Source organism: Amblyomma mixtum, chromosome 3 (assembly GCF_055824585.1).
Source record: "Amblyomma mixtum isolate Tamu chromosome 3, ASM5582458v1, whole genome shotgun sequence".
Taxonomy (NCBI): domain Eukaryota; kingdom Metazoa; phylum Arthropoda; class Arachnida; order Ixodida; family Ixodidae; genus Amblyomma; species Amblyomma mixtum.
Window position 1 is genome coordinate 2508069 of NC_143014.1, and position 15214 is coordinate 2523282.

Sequence of the window (15214 nt, forward strand, 5' to 3'; positions counted from 1 at the left end):
TCAGTCGAGCTGTGCATTTGATAATGCACGGGATTATAATTTCCGATTTCTAATAACGCGTGCAAAAAGCACATACATGCCACAATACACTTCGTTGTCATACGTGATCTGTTAGGGGCTTTGAGAGACGGCCGCTTAGAGAAAGAGGGGAGCTCCAGGGCGAGAAGGGCATGGAGGAAAGAAGGAAAAGAGGAGAGGCTGCTACGTCACATTTTTTGAAGCCGGAAGCGAGGGCTCCGCCATGACACTTGGCCACGGTCTCAGCCAATGGCATGCGAGCGCCGCGAAGATCACCGCGAGAGGCGCGAGCCGACGATTTCGCGCCGTGCCAGGCTGTCGGCAGCTGTCAGACACGGCAGAAAGTGAGACTTCTGCTCCCATTGACAACAAAGACGCTGCGATGCCCAGCTGCTGCGTTCCTGGATGTTGGTCGCGCACGCCAGGACAAGAACCGGGCGTACTTTCCACACGTAAGTATACTGCATTTTGTTTTCGTATTCAATTCACTGCGTAATGAGTAAAATGCATGCTCGCAGAACATAACGCACGACACGGCGTGAACGTGGTATTCGTACCGCCCCGGCCTTATTGGTAGCTCTTTGTCCGAGTGCAGTGAATAATTGTTTTCAAACAGGTTCCCGAAAGATCCAGAGCGAAGGAGGCAGTGGACTGAGGCCGTTAGACCAGGCCAAAGCGACTGGGAACCAGCAAAATGGACCTGCGTATGTTCAAAACATTTTCTGCCCGAGCACTTCGATCGGATGTCGCCGCTCGTAGTTCGTATACGTCCGGATGCCGTCCCCCTTCAGGTGAGGAACCACCTCGATACATTCTCAAGATATTGGAAAGAAATGCTCTTATTGAGAAGGTGTATAGCTTGACTGCATGTATGCTTTCAATATGACGTTGCAGGTGTTCATGCAAGAAATAGAATGATTTGCGAATAAATGGCTTTAGCTAGACGTTATGATCGAGTAGCGCGGCTACAGTATTCCCGAACTGATAAAAAGTAATTGTGTCATTACTGCTAAACTGGCTGCGGTTTATATATGGCTCTGATGAAATTCTGCTTACTGTACATGATTATTTATTTATTAGCTTACGCACTCCCTCGTTAGAAGAAAATAAAAAGAGATACTTGTCATCTATAGCATCGAGCACACCACAGTTTCTTTGGGGCATCATTTCCATTTGATATTATTACTCGTAGTGTGCAAATGTTTGCGCCTAGCAGTAATCTGTATGGCGGTGCATATTTTTGTTGTTATCTCGGCCATAGCGCCTGGGAAGTGTCACTGTTTTATAACTAAGAGAGCACTGTGATTCCTTAAAACCATAGTTCGTTTAGAAAGGAGATCATAAAGAAGTTTCATAAGGCATATAGAGAGCACCGTACGTATTTGCTCGCGTAATTTGCGCACGTTTTTTCTTTAATTAGGGCTCCAAAAAGAGGGTGCGCAATTTACGCGCAAGCGAGTCATCCGAACACGTCCTAAAAAAAAAGGTTGGCACCCCTCGCTGGCAAACAAAAAGGTTGACTCGTCCGCCCCGCCCACGCTATGTAGCTCCCCGCGGGGTGGCATGACGGCACGTGCTTAGCTCAAAGCAATAAACGCGCAAAGATTCAATCGCGAAGTCAGCAGTGGGAGGAGATAACGGGCAATAAAACGGGGCCCTTGCGTGCGGCCCGGCTGACTAGCGGCAAACCGTATAGCAAACGGTACGGTAGAGTTTTGGATTTGGGGCGCGCGCAGCTGCTCGTCAGGGATAGCGACCGCCAGCGCGAGCAAGCCGGGTAAACGGCGCAGAGTTCGCACCCGCGTATACATGCTGGTGGTCTGGCTCAGCATAGTGCGCAAAATATGCGAGTATTTTTTTTTTTAATCCGGTTAAATGTTTGAACTTTCTGGGGTGCACAATCTAAGTGCGGGCGCAAATTACACGAGTAAATACTGTAAATGTCTGACTTTGTCAAAATAAAATTCTATTCAAACGGCCGCTCACAATAGACCTTTCCACAAATTGCAGCGCCGCGCCATCCCCTAGCGGATCCGCGCAAAGCATGATGGGAGAAAGGAGCGGTCGCCGCCCGCGTCGTCTGCTGTCAAGCGTGTTGCTGTATTGTGCCGCCGTGTTCAGGCGTTGTGCGTCTTCTCGTGCGCGTTGTAAATGTTGCAGCGCAGTGCTGTGGTGGTTATCTCTTAGTCTTTCTGCAATTATGTGGGGATTTTTTTAGACATTCGACATGTCTGCAGATTAGAATCGCGGTGGCGGTCAAAGGTGCTGCGTGCCCGGCTGTAGTAACAACACGAGAAAGGACATCAACATTTCATACCACGTATTCCCCAAGGACAAGAAGCTGAAGCTAGAATGGGTGCGCAGGATAAATCGGCAAGGTTCGCAAGGGCGATTTACCCTGTGGAAGCCTTCGAAACACCACAAAATATATGGTACGCATTTCAACACGAGCGGGCGCATGGGATACATGGATCGTCTCTCCACGATCTTTCCACACCGAGTGTATGCGAAACGGACGCCTGCTGTGATTACGCAGAGCAATGGGCACATGCGAATCTCCAACTTCGGCTGGTGACCGGGGCAGAGGGCGTCGCGACTATAGGTACGGCCAGGACGCCACAACCGGCAGCCTGAAGGCCGCCCGCAATGCTGCTGCATAATTTTCATTTTTTTTTTTTTTTTGGGGGGGGGGGGTTTATGAATAAAGTTATTCACCACCACCATGGGCACATGAGCGGCGAGGGCTCTGTGTATACATGCATTGGGAGAACGCCGGTCTGCGTCTGCTGGTGCTCGGCTGGTGATCCGTGGCCGCTGAACGCAACATCCGACTGTGTCACGCTTACTGTGTCAACCAACTGTATCATGTTTAGCAAATAGCTCGTGTTCTGTCTAAGGGAGTGCTTGAAGATTATATATTACAGCAGTGAACATTTACCGCGTCAGCATGAAATTTCCCCAGGAGTGCGCCGATGAGGACAACTGCACTCATACTGTTGTTTACATCGCTGCGTACGAACAGTTAGTACTCGTTTTTATGACATAAAACGCAATCGGCGCTTTAGTTCTATTAATCAACCTGTTTTCTTTTTTACCGGCTGTAGCCGTGCTTGTTTACGCAGTGCGATAATGTGTGGGAAGCGATGGTGCGATCGCACGCCTGAGAAACACTTAACAACCGCGGCTGTTGACATCGCGCAGGACCGGCGCTTCTCGTTTTTTGTCCCGGCTTCCTCCGACGTGACCAGTACTTTATTTTAAACTACTTTATCCAGAAGTATGTTTGGCGACCGTTCGCTTTAACTGAAACTGCCTAATTTGTCATCCACAAGCTAGCGACGGCGACGACTGCTGCTGGCCGTAAAGCACGGCTCGGCAGTCTGGGTCACACCGGCGTTTCACGTTCATCATATGCGTGCCCAGCGATCTAAGCAACAATTAATTTCAGGTCACTATTGCCAAAACTACACTCGGTGACCATTTTCATTCGCTAAAGCTAATGATTCGCTCATCACAACCGCTGCAATCACAGATCATATCCCACGGACCCGCTAGGCCTAGTGGTCGCGGAAGGGAAGGGAGTCGTCGTCGACTGAAATTAATTTGGCAAGCGCTTATCGCTGGTGACTGTTCAGGTGTGCACATGTGAAATATGGCCGTTCGTTTCGCTCATTTAGAAGCGCGAACATATTTGCACCGCCGCCTCATCACCGTGCTTTCGCTCAGCCGCCGACAAGGCTGACCGTCCGCCGATCGGATTCGTCGGTGTCGTTGGCCTGAAAAACCTGTCCCACTGCAATCATATTATAGTAAACTAGATATTTCACTATAATCACATGCTGCTGTTGACCGTGATAGTGTCGTTGTCGGAGCAGTGTGACCACCGCCGTCGTCATCGTTGTACACTGAAAACGAGCTGAGGCTTTCGAATGCGCTTGGAAGGTTTCGTGTAGCACCGCGCGCGTCCGTCGAGTCCGAATGTCATTACAGTTTTCGAATGTCATTCGAACGTTCCCGTGTAGCACAGGTATAAGAAACAGCGATGGCAACGAGATGGCAGAGGAAGGCTTTCCGGTGATCAGGCGCGCAGTCGGAGAGACGGAACGAAAAGACGCGAGCGCGGCGCCGCGGGCGCCGCGGCGCTCCGTTTTCCCAGAGTGCTTTGCGCGGCCGTTTGGTGGCGAGGCGGAATTTGTGGAAAGGTCTATTTAGAGTACATTATAATCTGTCATACTGAGTATTGAAAAGAATAGCTTTGTAATGTGAATGCGTCATGTACACCACCGACTTAGGCTCATGCTTGATGGCAGTCACTGTCAGTTTTTTCAAGAGTAATCAGGGCTTTGATTTAGCTTGATTGCTACTGAATCAACCAGAAATTACCTGCTTCCTAAAATCAGATTTTTGTCTTTTGTGGTAAATGAACGATACGCACATTTTCAAAAAGAAGTCAGTTAAGTAACATCAGCAGTACATGTCCAGAGTGCAAATGCTAGTTCTTGTTCATGAATCTATATGCTGTAGCTTCACAGATGGACATGTACTATTGGTCACTGATGTTCAAGAATAAAGGCTGCAGTTAGCAGTCTCCCAGAGCTTTCTTTAGCGTGCCTGCACTACTGTCCTTTATGGTACAGGGTGACTGAAGTATCGTATTTTGTAAATATATGGAGTGCATGTTTTTCATACTATAGAAGCCGAAATAATCGAGAGAGTAATTAGTGTACCATACTTACAATTTTAGTTCTAGATATTCAACACAACTGAAGGTGATTTTGGCCTTTCAAACTAGTAGTGTCAAAAGGGGGTGATCATCCCACTGCATGCAGCAACAGAGTAAGCACTAGCATATAAGTTCTAGCATATAAGGGGATTCTTTACCATCCAACATTTTTAAGAGCAAAGATTTTGTGAAAGGACTAGAAAGCCATATTTTGCATACTTAACATATCCTGTTTTCCTTCCAGAAGAGTTATTTGTGATGCATTTTGCATTCATATCATACATGAGGTGTGTTGTTGCCATTTATTACCCAATGTTAGTTTTATCATATAGTTGTTCTTTTAAGAAATGTGTTGTTTCCCATGGGTTCTTCCTCGCATTGTATATGTTCTTCTTGTTGTATGCTACATTTGTATGCCCATCCTGCTTGGGCCAAAACATTGGCCTGCAGTATATGTAAATAAATAAAAGATATAAGTTTTGCAACCTGCAACAAATTCATGTTCTTAAATGATGAACACACTTTTCCACATGCACTTGGTACATATGCATACAGAGGAAAACCTTATCATTCTACCAGCCGCAATTTGTACACTATATTAATCATTCTTTAGCTGTCATCATGCCTTAGTTGTGCACAGCTCAAATGCCCGTCTTATGTGCAGACTATGTTGGTTGGCTCGTGGTTTTGACAAGTATAAAACAGCATGTGCACACAAGTACCACATAGCGCACAACAAACAGAACAGAAAACTATGCTATTTCTATACTGTTCCAGGCTAGGCAGATAAGAGTCTAATACAACAATGCAACAATAGAAATAGTGTCAGCAGGGTACTCTCTTTCTTTGCATATATTACAGAAAGGAATACATGAAGCAGAAGGGAGGGAAATGATTCACTTTTTCCACCAGCTGGGACAACTGTTACCAATTTTTCAAGTCACTTCCACACAGTGCTCCAATTACTTTGCATTTACATTGCTTAAATTTTATCAACTTTGCGATGCAGAAACAACTACCAAGAAATGAAAGCTTTCACACAATTTGGCAAGAATGGTCCACAAATATTTTTCTGTCTCAAAGCCCTCATTTACTGCCTTCCTATATGTTTTTACTCTCTCTGATCGAATAGTTCATGGTTGCAAAGTGATGTGATTCAGTTGTGCATTTCTTCTTCTTTCTAGTACATATGTTGATTCCTTTTTATGTGTGTTCTCCTTCCATACACGAGTGTTATCACTTTTGTTAAAAGATTTTGCTTGCTTCGCGTAGCAAGCTATGTTTTGTAATAAGTGTTGTGCTGTATCAAACCTTTTTAAGGCTCATAATTTGATTTTCCAATAAAGTACAAATTTTGGACTTCACTAATGCGTTTAATAAGCTGAATGCAAGAAACTGCAACTCGGCGAGGTGGTCGCAGGTCGACTCGGCATCTCGGTAAACGGTAAGTTGCGAGGTGCAGTCTTTGTCAAAAGTTTAGAGCCCAGGGGGTTCACTTCCAAACTTTATAATGGGACTCCAGGAGCATTCATGTATGTCCTACCTATTGAAGGAGGCAGTAGCAGAAATCTTATGTCCAGGAAATTTGGAGCGCTAGATATCCATTAAGAACGACAGAGTGTGGCTAAAAAGAAAACCCCCCTGGGCTCCAAACTTTTGACAAAGGCTGTACACTCAATCTTACAATGGCATGGCCTAACACTTCACCACCCTTAAGCGCAAATGCTTTAAACCTAACACTGCGCATCCTAAACCCGGCTATGTGTCCTTACGCTCGCACAACAGCACTCGATCGAGACAGCCGCGCGGGTCGGTCGATCCACAGGGTCCATATCGGAGAAAACTTGCACGCAGTTGACATATCGCTCGCAAAGCGTACAGTAAACAGATATGGTACGCTTCAGACTGCTTCGCGTATCGCTTTGCTGACGGATACCATTGGATGCGGCGCGGCTTTCTTGGCACTGCACGCTTCGGTGAGCACAGCGCGGCCCACGCATATCGGTCGCCAACAATTGTGACCGTCATGCATAGGGGAATGTAGACGCAACGGGTATACTTACAAGGACACGGTCTGGACGAGTTTGTATTTATTCGTGGTTAAAACAGCGCGGGAAAAATACACAAAAATGAAGGCACACGCAGAACACGTATACATACCCAAAACAAGCGCCGACTCCCAAATGGCTTTTTCTTCCCTCGCTGCTGTAACCATATAAACCAGCGTGTCACCGTCGTCTATCGCTTTATGAGCCGTCGGCACTGTCAATTTCTCCTTGGAACTAGACTAGCAGCGTTGAGGGACGCAACCGCACAAAACGCGAAGCCGAAAAAGAATAGCGAAGCTGCAGCGCCAAGCCTTTTCAGAGAAAGCTGTCGCGGGCTTCCAAAACAACCGCTTTCGTCAAGACGGCATCCTGAATGAACTAAGCGCACAGCAGTGAAGACCGGCACCGACTACAGGCCTCTGGAACTTTGTGCCTCCCGCGGACCACAACGATTGAATAAAAATGCGAATTTCCAACTCTACTCGACCGGCTCTGCCGACATGGGTGATGCGTGAAGCAGACGACGCCGCTGCGCCCAACTATAGTGTACTAGAATATGGGGTAGTGTGTTCAGGCGCCGCTGCTCACCATGCATTGGCGTGTCGCGGCGCGCGTCGAAAGTGCGGCGGCGCTGCTGTAGCATGGGCTGTCGGGAAAAGGCGCACTTTTCGTTGTCGTCTGCTAGTCAGTGACGCGTACGCGTGCACTGACGCGGTTGCGTGGTACGCGGCTCACAGAAAGTTGTTCATGTGATCCCTTTCTCGTGCTATAATTGCCGCTGGCCGTCCGGCAGTGAAGAAATGCCGAATCGTCGGCGGCAACGGCACTGCTTTACACCTGTGTGCACAACAGGCTACCATTGGACTAAGGGTGAGCAGCCGTCGCTTTTCGCTGTTCCAAAAGATGAAGCGCGCAGGAAGATCTGGGAGCGGAATTTGCACCGGAACGACAAGACCTTGGATGAAACGTACTCGGTATGAAAACTGCACTTCGAGCCATCGTGCATTCTCAGAGATTACGTTCACGTTATAAACGGAGGAGTCCGCATACCACGCGGGAAACCAGAGTTGACGCCGGACGCCGTGCCGACGTTGCTTCCCAATAACCCGAGCTACTTGTCATTTTTTTCTCAAGGGCATCAAACAGTCGCGAGAGGCAGGGCGAAAAGGAAAAACTGCATGCGAAAATGAGCCGATGTTCATAGGTATGCCACCGCGGCCGTCTGATCATGAATTGGTCACGATTTCGAGGTCGCGTTTCCTGCTCGCTGTAGTATGCACAATAGTTTGTTCATTACCCTTGTGTTCAAACTTTCCTCAGCAGCAGTACCCGCCGTAAGTTCTCTGCGCCTGTACACAATGCAGCTATTGGAAAAGAATTTGGAGCTGCTTTTCCGCAATTTTGGCTGTTTTGCGGCCGTCTGCTGTAGTCACTGCTTTTTTTTTTCTTCCGTGTGCGACTTGTCCTATCGCATTTAATTTTATTTGTCGTGCATGTACAATGACAAACATTTACAGGACACGTTATTGAAGTGTCGGCTTTTGAAAGGACCAAAAATACTCTGTGCGATGTACAGAACGCACCGCCGCGTATCGGGAGGAGTGCATGCAGTGACAGCCCATGCTCTGGTGGCGCCATCTCGTGGCTTTCGACATCAACAGCGACAGCCGCGAGTCCTCCCTGAACACACTACCCCATATTCTAGTACACTATAGCCCAACGCTGCTATTGGCTGCGCCGCCGGCCAAGGAATCCCAGTAGGCCTTGCGAAATCACGTGACTTCCTGCACGTTTTTTGTAACGCGGCTCGGATAGCGAGGGCCTCTCCCATGGAGGAAGGAAAAAGAGAGGAGAGGCCCTTTTCACACAACACCATGGGAGAAAAATGTGGAGGAAATCACGTAGTTTTTTCGCGATCGGGAGGTCACCTAGTCCGGGCAGCTTAGCAACGGCGTCGTAGTTGCTGCTTGCAAGCCGGGCGGTAGCAGACGACCGCGGCGTAACAGTTGCGGTGCGGCGTACTTTTCTCAACTGCTCGAGTTTGTTTTTGATCGTGCTCACAAGCTTACGTTGGCGCCGTTCACTCATATCTCAGGCGGAATTCGCTGCAAAACTCTCGTTATTGCGTGCATTGATTTCAACGTGCTCGACCACGATCGCACGGGCATTTCGTCAACTGCGTCACTGCTCGGAGCCGTCGGGAGACCGCCGCTGCTTACTGAGGAGCACTCGCGCTGTTCGTTTACCAGTGATTCAATACGCCGTGCGCTAGAGAGGTCGTCGGCGTATTGCGCGGACGTTTCGCGTCCTGTGCGTGCAGTGTGCGTGTGCCATTCGCGCTCCCGTTTCCATCGGCAGTGAAACCTCGTTGCTATTAGGCGTGCTCTTGCAACGCTCTGGTGATCGTCACTGGTGTTAGTGTAACTATTTTCGTTTTTAGCGATTGCGCTTGTGTGAGCAGCGGGGGCCATGACATCGGTGGAGGGCGATATTTTGAAGGAAGCCGCTGCGCTCGCTTTGCATGCTTGCACGCCACTGTTATACGCCGCCGGTAAAAATGAAAATAAAGAGACCCTGCGCTTAAACAATACCTTAGAGATTTTTTTTCTTTAATAAAGGCGAAGGGTGAGTTTTGTTCACTGCAATATCTACATAAAGATACGAATGCACACAGGATGCCGAGAACTTCATTTGTAAAAAACATTTATTTTCTCACAAAAAACAACTCGCACGAAAAAACGTGACTATTTACAATATCTTCACATCATATACAACAACACAAAAGCTTCTGCTCTATAACAAAGTCATCAACTGCAAACAAATGACATTTGTCAAAACTTCAACCCCATACGCAAACCTGCGCTCGGCAGGAGGTCTTTTAAAAAAAAAACTTTTTATTTTCGCGATACCTTCATTTGAGGAGAATGCAAAGGATTAAAAAGTAAACTGACGTAAGAAGGTCTGTTAATAATGGGGTGAACTGTGCCTAGAATTAAAAGGAGTGCCATACGCCGTGCGACGGTGAAGAATAAATGGGCACTCTTATTTTCGTTTCCACATTTCGTTTCCACATTTATTTTCGTTTCCATTATTTTCGTTTCCATTATTTTCGTTTCCAATAAATAAATAAAACATGTGCCCCCCTCGAACAAAATTTCTGGCTACACCACTGCTCGTGTGGAATTCGCGCGGCTAGGGGCCCGCGTTTCACGCGTGTGCTTAGTTGTCCTTCGCCCACCGCAGTAATTGAAAGCGACGGTCACTTCCCGTGCTTACAAGAGTTGAGGAACAGGGAGGAGATTTTCGATACCGGACGAATGCCCTTCCCGGGCATCGGTGGCCGTCGTGGGGTTTCGCGCGACGAGAGGCCCACGTTTCTCGCGTGTCCTCCACCTCACCCGGTGAAGGCTAATTTCGAGCGCTGAGCTAAACAAGCAAGTATACTAGTTTCATCGAATGCAGCCTTCAATTTCAGAGTCCCAGGGACGGGCGTTGCCAAAGGGGGGCCACCGCAGATAACCACCGCAAGATGGGCCACCGCAGTAATTGAAAGCGAAGGTCACTTCCCGCGCTTGCAAGAGCTGAGAAGTATTTTTCTCGGCTGCTACTAATTGTGACCAGGGCCGAGCAGTTGGAGACGGCGCGGAGACGACGCAGTACGAAGCAGTAACTGAAAGTAGCCGCCTGTCTCACACGGGTATTTCCGCTTTATTAACTTTTCCGCTGATGAACACCGGCATAGGGCGCCCTAAACCGGCCGGTAAGCAGCCAAGCGCCACCAGCGCGGGGATCTGTGCCCCTGCGGTAGCACGCTCCTTCGTTGGCTTTGAAACGCGCGCGCAGTAGTCGAGGGCGGGACCTATGCGATGACGTCAGCCCGGACAAGATGGCGCAGAGCTGGTTTCCGGCTTCACAAAATGTCACGTGACGGCCTCTCCTCTCTTTTTCCTTCCTCCATGGCCTCTCCTATGGTTTCCTTCCTCCATGGAGAAGGGCTTTCGGCTGAAACACTGCTTTCGCGCGCTCCCCAAGGATGGCGCTGCGGTCCTACACTCACGCATGTAAAATACCGACCGCAGGGCCTTCATGCCCTTTCCCCCTCTGGCAGGCAGATGTATACACGCTCGCGGAGTGTTCGAACGCGCTGCATATACATTCTTGTCAGGCCTGCGTCTCGTCGTGTCCGCGTACGCTTCTGCAACGTCCTGGATTTCAATGCCGCCACCGTCACAGCTGCTTAAGCCGAGCAATGGAGCCTGTGTTAGGCCCGTAAACATTTCATGCTTACTCTACTCTCGGTTACGGGAGAGGCGCAATTTTTTTCTTCTTCTTCTTCACGGAGCTTAAGGTGTGTGAGTAAAGTCTAGAAATTTAAAAGTTTTCTGCGCAATTTTTGTCTAGAGAAAAAGATCCGGGCCTCCAACAGGAACTTCACCTTCGTTTTTCACATCGCATCTAAGGCTGAGGACCCACGCTGGTGTGGCCAGATCCCATTCTTCACAACGTTCGGTGTGGGCCTCACGCTCGTATAGGAAAATAAGGTTTAACTGATAAATGTTTTTGCTTTTGAATGGCATGCGTTGTTAATAGCAATAATTATTGACACGAGTGGAGTGAGCAAAAAACGGAGTTCATAAAACAATAATCATGCACGACTACCCTGCTTGCGTGCACAGTATCAGTAATACTCCACCAAAAAGAGGGCTGCAGCTGCAAGGTTTAATTTAAATGGTAAATTGGACAGTGTGGTAAGAAACCATTTAATACTCAAAGCCAGTTGGGGGACACAAGACCCCGCTATATGGTCGGTGTCCTTAGTCCGGGGCACCGCACGACGAGGACCCGTCTCACGCTCGCTTTGCTAGAGCCCTTTGGGACCGCAGTGTGGAGCAGTTGAGAAGCGCAGTCTCCAATGCCTCTCGGGTGGGGGAAGGTGAGGATTCTGGGTACATGCCCACACCATGTAAACTATATCGCAGATCTCTCCACTGTGTGGGCAGCGCCCATCTATGTTCGGATCAAAGTGTTCGGATATGGCAGGACAGAGAAGAGTTCCTCCGCCTTACTCAGCCCCTTGGCAGGGGCAGGGTAGAGCCGGTGGCTGTCGCAGTAATGAATTAAGATTTCGCTGAACCGCAGAAGCGGTTTGAACTACTGAGCTAGTATGAGGAGCCCGGTGTGTAAGCGCTCGGGCGGCCGCATCAGCGGCCTCATTGCCTCGTAGACCGTGTGGCTTCAGTAGCGTTGTCAGCGAGAAAGGGCTGTGATTGAAAAACAGGTGGCCCACTTGCCACCTAAGTCACGCAACCTTATGAAGTCACCATAAACTGCCCACCGTGGCAGTTAGTGGTCGGTCGCGAGAGGTTAATCGGGAAGAGCAACCTCAGTCCTCCAAGTTCCACGGTGTCTGAAACAGCCACCCGCCGGGTCAGAGGCGCATCGCTTAAAAGCTGCGCCAGTAGTGATGCCAGAGCTCCCCGCGATCTGTGAGTGAAAAGTGAAGAATGACCAATTCCGCATGTATGGGCACGCAGGCAGAAGCAATTTCACAAAGAAGGAGCACTCGAGCGGGAGGGATCTCTAATGGTAGCGCGCTGCTGGAAGATGAGGGTTGAATGTCCCAGAGCGTCCCAGGGACGCCGTAGTGAAGCGCTCCGGAAATTTCGTTCATTTACGGGCTCTGACATCGCACAGTTGACGGGCCTCTAGCGTTTCGCCTCCATTGAAATACGACCGCCACCGGGCACGCCACCGCTTCAAGCAAGGTCACAAAGATTCTCATTCTGCTGTAGGTCAGTTATCTTCCGAACGCTAAATGCTTTCGGTGTAATGATCCTTTCTTACTTGCGGTGCCGTGTCCCCTTGACACCCTTGGCAGCTGGCGGAATCTGTTTGGCCCGACGCTTTGTTCTTTCTGTGTCAATGCACACCTGGTTTTGCCTTTACTTGCTTCGTCTGGTGGCATTGAGTTGAACCCCGGACCACTAAACCTGGAATCCATATCAGAGGCCATTGCGCGAATGGAGCTCTCACAAAACACCATGTTGTCCGAGCTTGCTTTGATACGTTCTGCCCAAACAAATATTGAATCCCTTGTTAGCCATCTTTCCTGCCATGTCGACATACTAGAAAAAAAAGTCGAAGCATGCCAATCTGAAGACCAACCTGCATCTAACACTGTCATTGAAAAGCTGACCGCCGAAGTCAAGATGCTCGCAGGGAAATGCGACGATTCCGAAAACCGCTTTCGCCGCAACAATCTGCCTTTTTTTTGTAATCCCTCATTCCAGTGACGAAACGTGGGCGAGGTCGGAATCGGAAGTCGTGTCTTTCTGCGCTGAGCACATCGAAGTACCTATCCAGAGCTCAGATATTGAGCGAGCTCATCGACTTGGCCGCTTAAAGCCAAGTCAAACATTCTTTACTCCGGATCTAAGGTAGAGAAAACCACATTTTAAATTCGGGAAGATTATTCAGTGCGTGCACGTACAGTGGCGACGGAAAAAGATTGGCACAGTGACGTCACCGCAGTGACGAAAATCCTACTGTCGTGAAGGATAAAACGAGCGGCACGGTTCTGAACAGCTTCCAAAACAGATATAACCCCAGTAGCACAAGGTGGCGGGCCCATGCGGGTCCGACATGGGCAATGAGGGCTGGTGGCTGCCCGCAATAAACCCACATGGGTCCCTCGCGGGTGCAGTGCTGGCACAAACGCTGGGGCTGCCCACTTCGTGCCCGAATGGGACCCTCGCGGGCTAGGCATGGGCTTAAACAGACTGGGCAGCCCACCTAGGTCCCACCGCAGATACACGCAGGCTAGGATGCGGGCTCTATTATGGTGAAGCACGGGCAACCGCAAAAGGGGCTGCCCGTACACCACCATGAGGGAGCCGCAGTGTTTTTGTGTGGTCAAAGAGCTAGTATTCCCGCCTTCAGCCTACATGGGTCCCGCGTAGGGCTAAACTAAATACAGGGGCTAAACTATGGGCTTCACAGTGGCGAAGCGTTTCAGGCATGAAGTTTGGGCTCTCTTAGCAACACCGGCGAAAGTCCCGCGTGGGCTGGGCATGGGCACATTTGCCATTTGGGCACATTTAAATCGGGTATGAAAGGGGTAAGCATGGGCTGCGTGCAGTTCGTGTGCATAAAAGATGGGGCTACATGACGGTGAAGTGCGGGCACACCCAACAGGGGCTGCCCGTGCAGCGCCCTAGCGGAGCCAATTGGGCTGTGTGTGGGCTAACACCAGTATTCCCGCCTGTAGCCTAAATTGGTCCTGCATAGAAAATATATGGGCTAGGCATGGGCACAATTGCGATTCCAACATCTTCCCCGCCTGTATCGTACATATCTGATAGAAAAGGCCTAAGCGTGAGCCGCGCAGTAGCAAAACATAGTGTGTGCGGGCAAACGGCTAGTATAATATCCGCCAGCAGCCTTCGTAAATCCTGCGCAGATTACTCTGGGCTTCACAGTGCAGAAACATCATGCGCCATTAGCGAGTTGCCGGGCAAAACCTATAGACAGTCCCACGTACACTAGTTGTACACGGGAAGAGTTGACATTCTCGCATTTAGTCTGCCTGCATATCCTACATCAGAGGTAAAAGTGTTAAGCGTGCCCAAATAGCAAGACCTTGCACGTTTCACTCTGACGAAGAGCTGCTCTTTGAACGTCGTAATAACAAAAGAACCCGCTTCTGAGATTTGTTGGTGCTTCTTTTGCGTTTATCGCATTGTATTTTTTTTTCTGGTGTGCTACGGTCGCCGCGGAGAAAGCTGCCAGGATAAGGTTTCTTGCTTGTTTCAATGCACTTCAATTACGCCAGCACTGCAAGCGCTTTCGTCGTCTCCATGCAACATGTGGCGCATGGAATTCATGACTGGTTGATGAACATAGCGAGCCTCCGGCGCCTGCGCCAGAGGCTGCAAAGGATTTGTTACTGACGCGTTCATTGCAGCAGCTTTCTTAATGTCCGCTAGCAGCAGTCTGTAGCGACGCATCGATCAAGACACAAAATTCTTGGTTTTTGTGCAGGCATTCTTTGCGCGTCTTCTTCGTCAAGTGATCGCACATTGATAGCGCAACTTGGCCAAGTGCCATCGCGAGCTGCCCCACCCTTCACCCTATCAGGAAGAGATACTAATCACAAATCGCCGAGAACATTTCTATCGACGAACAAGAAAAGGTTAGCTAGCGAAAAGGTGCAGTGCTAGAGAGAACAAAATAAAAACAAACTCCTGTAGAAACGTCACACGAGTAACCTGTCTTTGCGCACTTTTTTTTCAAGTTTTTTTCTTTCCTCTCACCACCGCCTTCCCTGCTTTTCCTGGGTCCACTCTCAAAAAAAAACTTGCTCAACCCTGGTTTTTCTGTCTGCCTTTGTTCCTTCCCCAAGGGCTCCTCTGTGTCTGTCCTGTCC

The 15214-nt window shown here is 49.2% G+C and overlaps 1 pseudogene; it reads left to right on the top strand.

The window, feature by feature from the left end:
- The first annotated feature begins 170 nt into the window (after window positions 1–170).
- On the top strand, window positions 171–1092 carry LOC149349103 (uncharacterized; annotated as a pseudogene).
- The last annotated feature ends 14122 nt before the right edge of the window (window positions 1093–15214 follow it).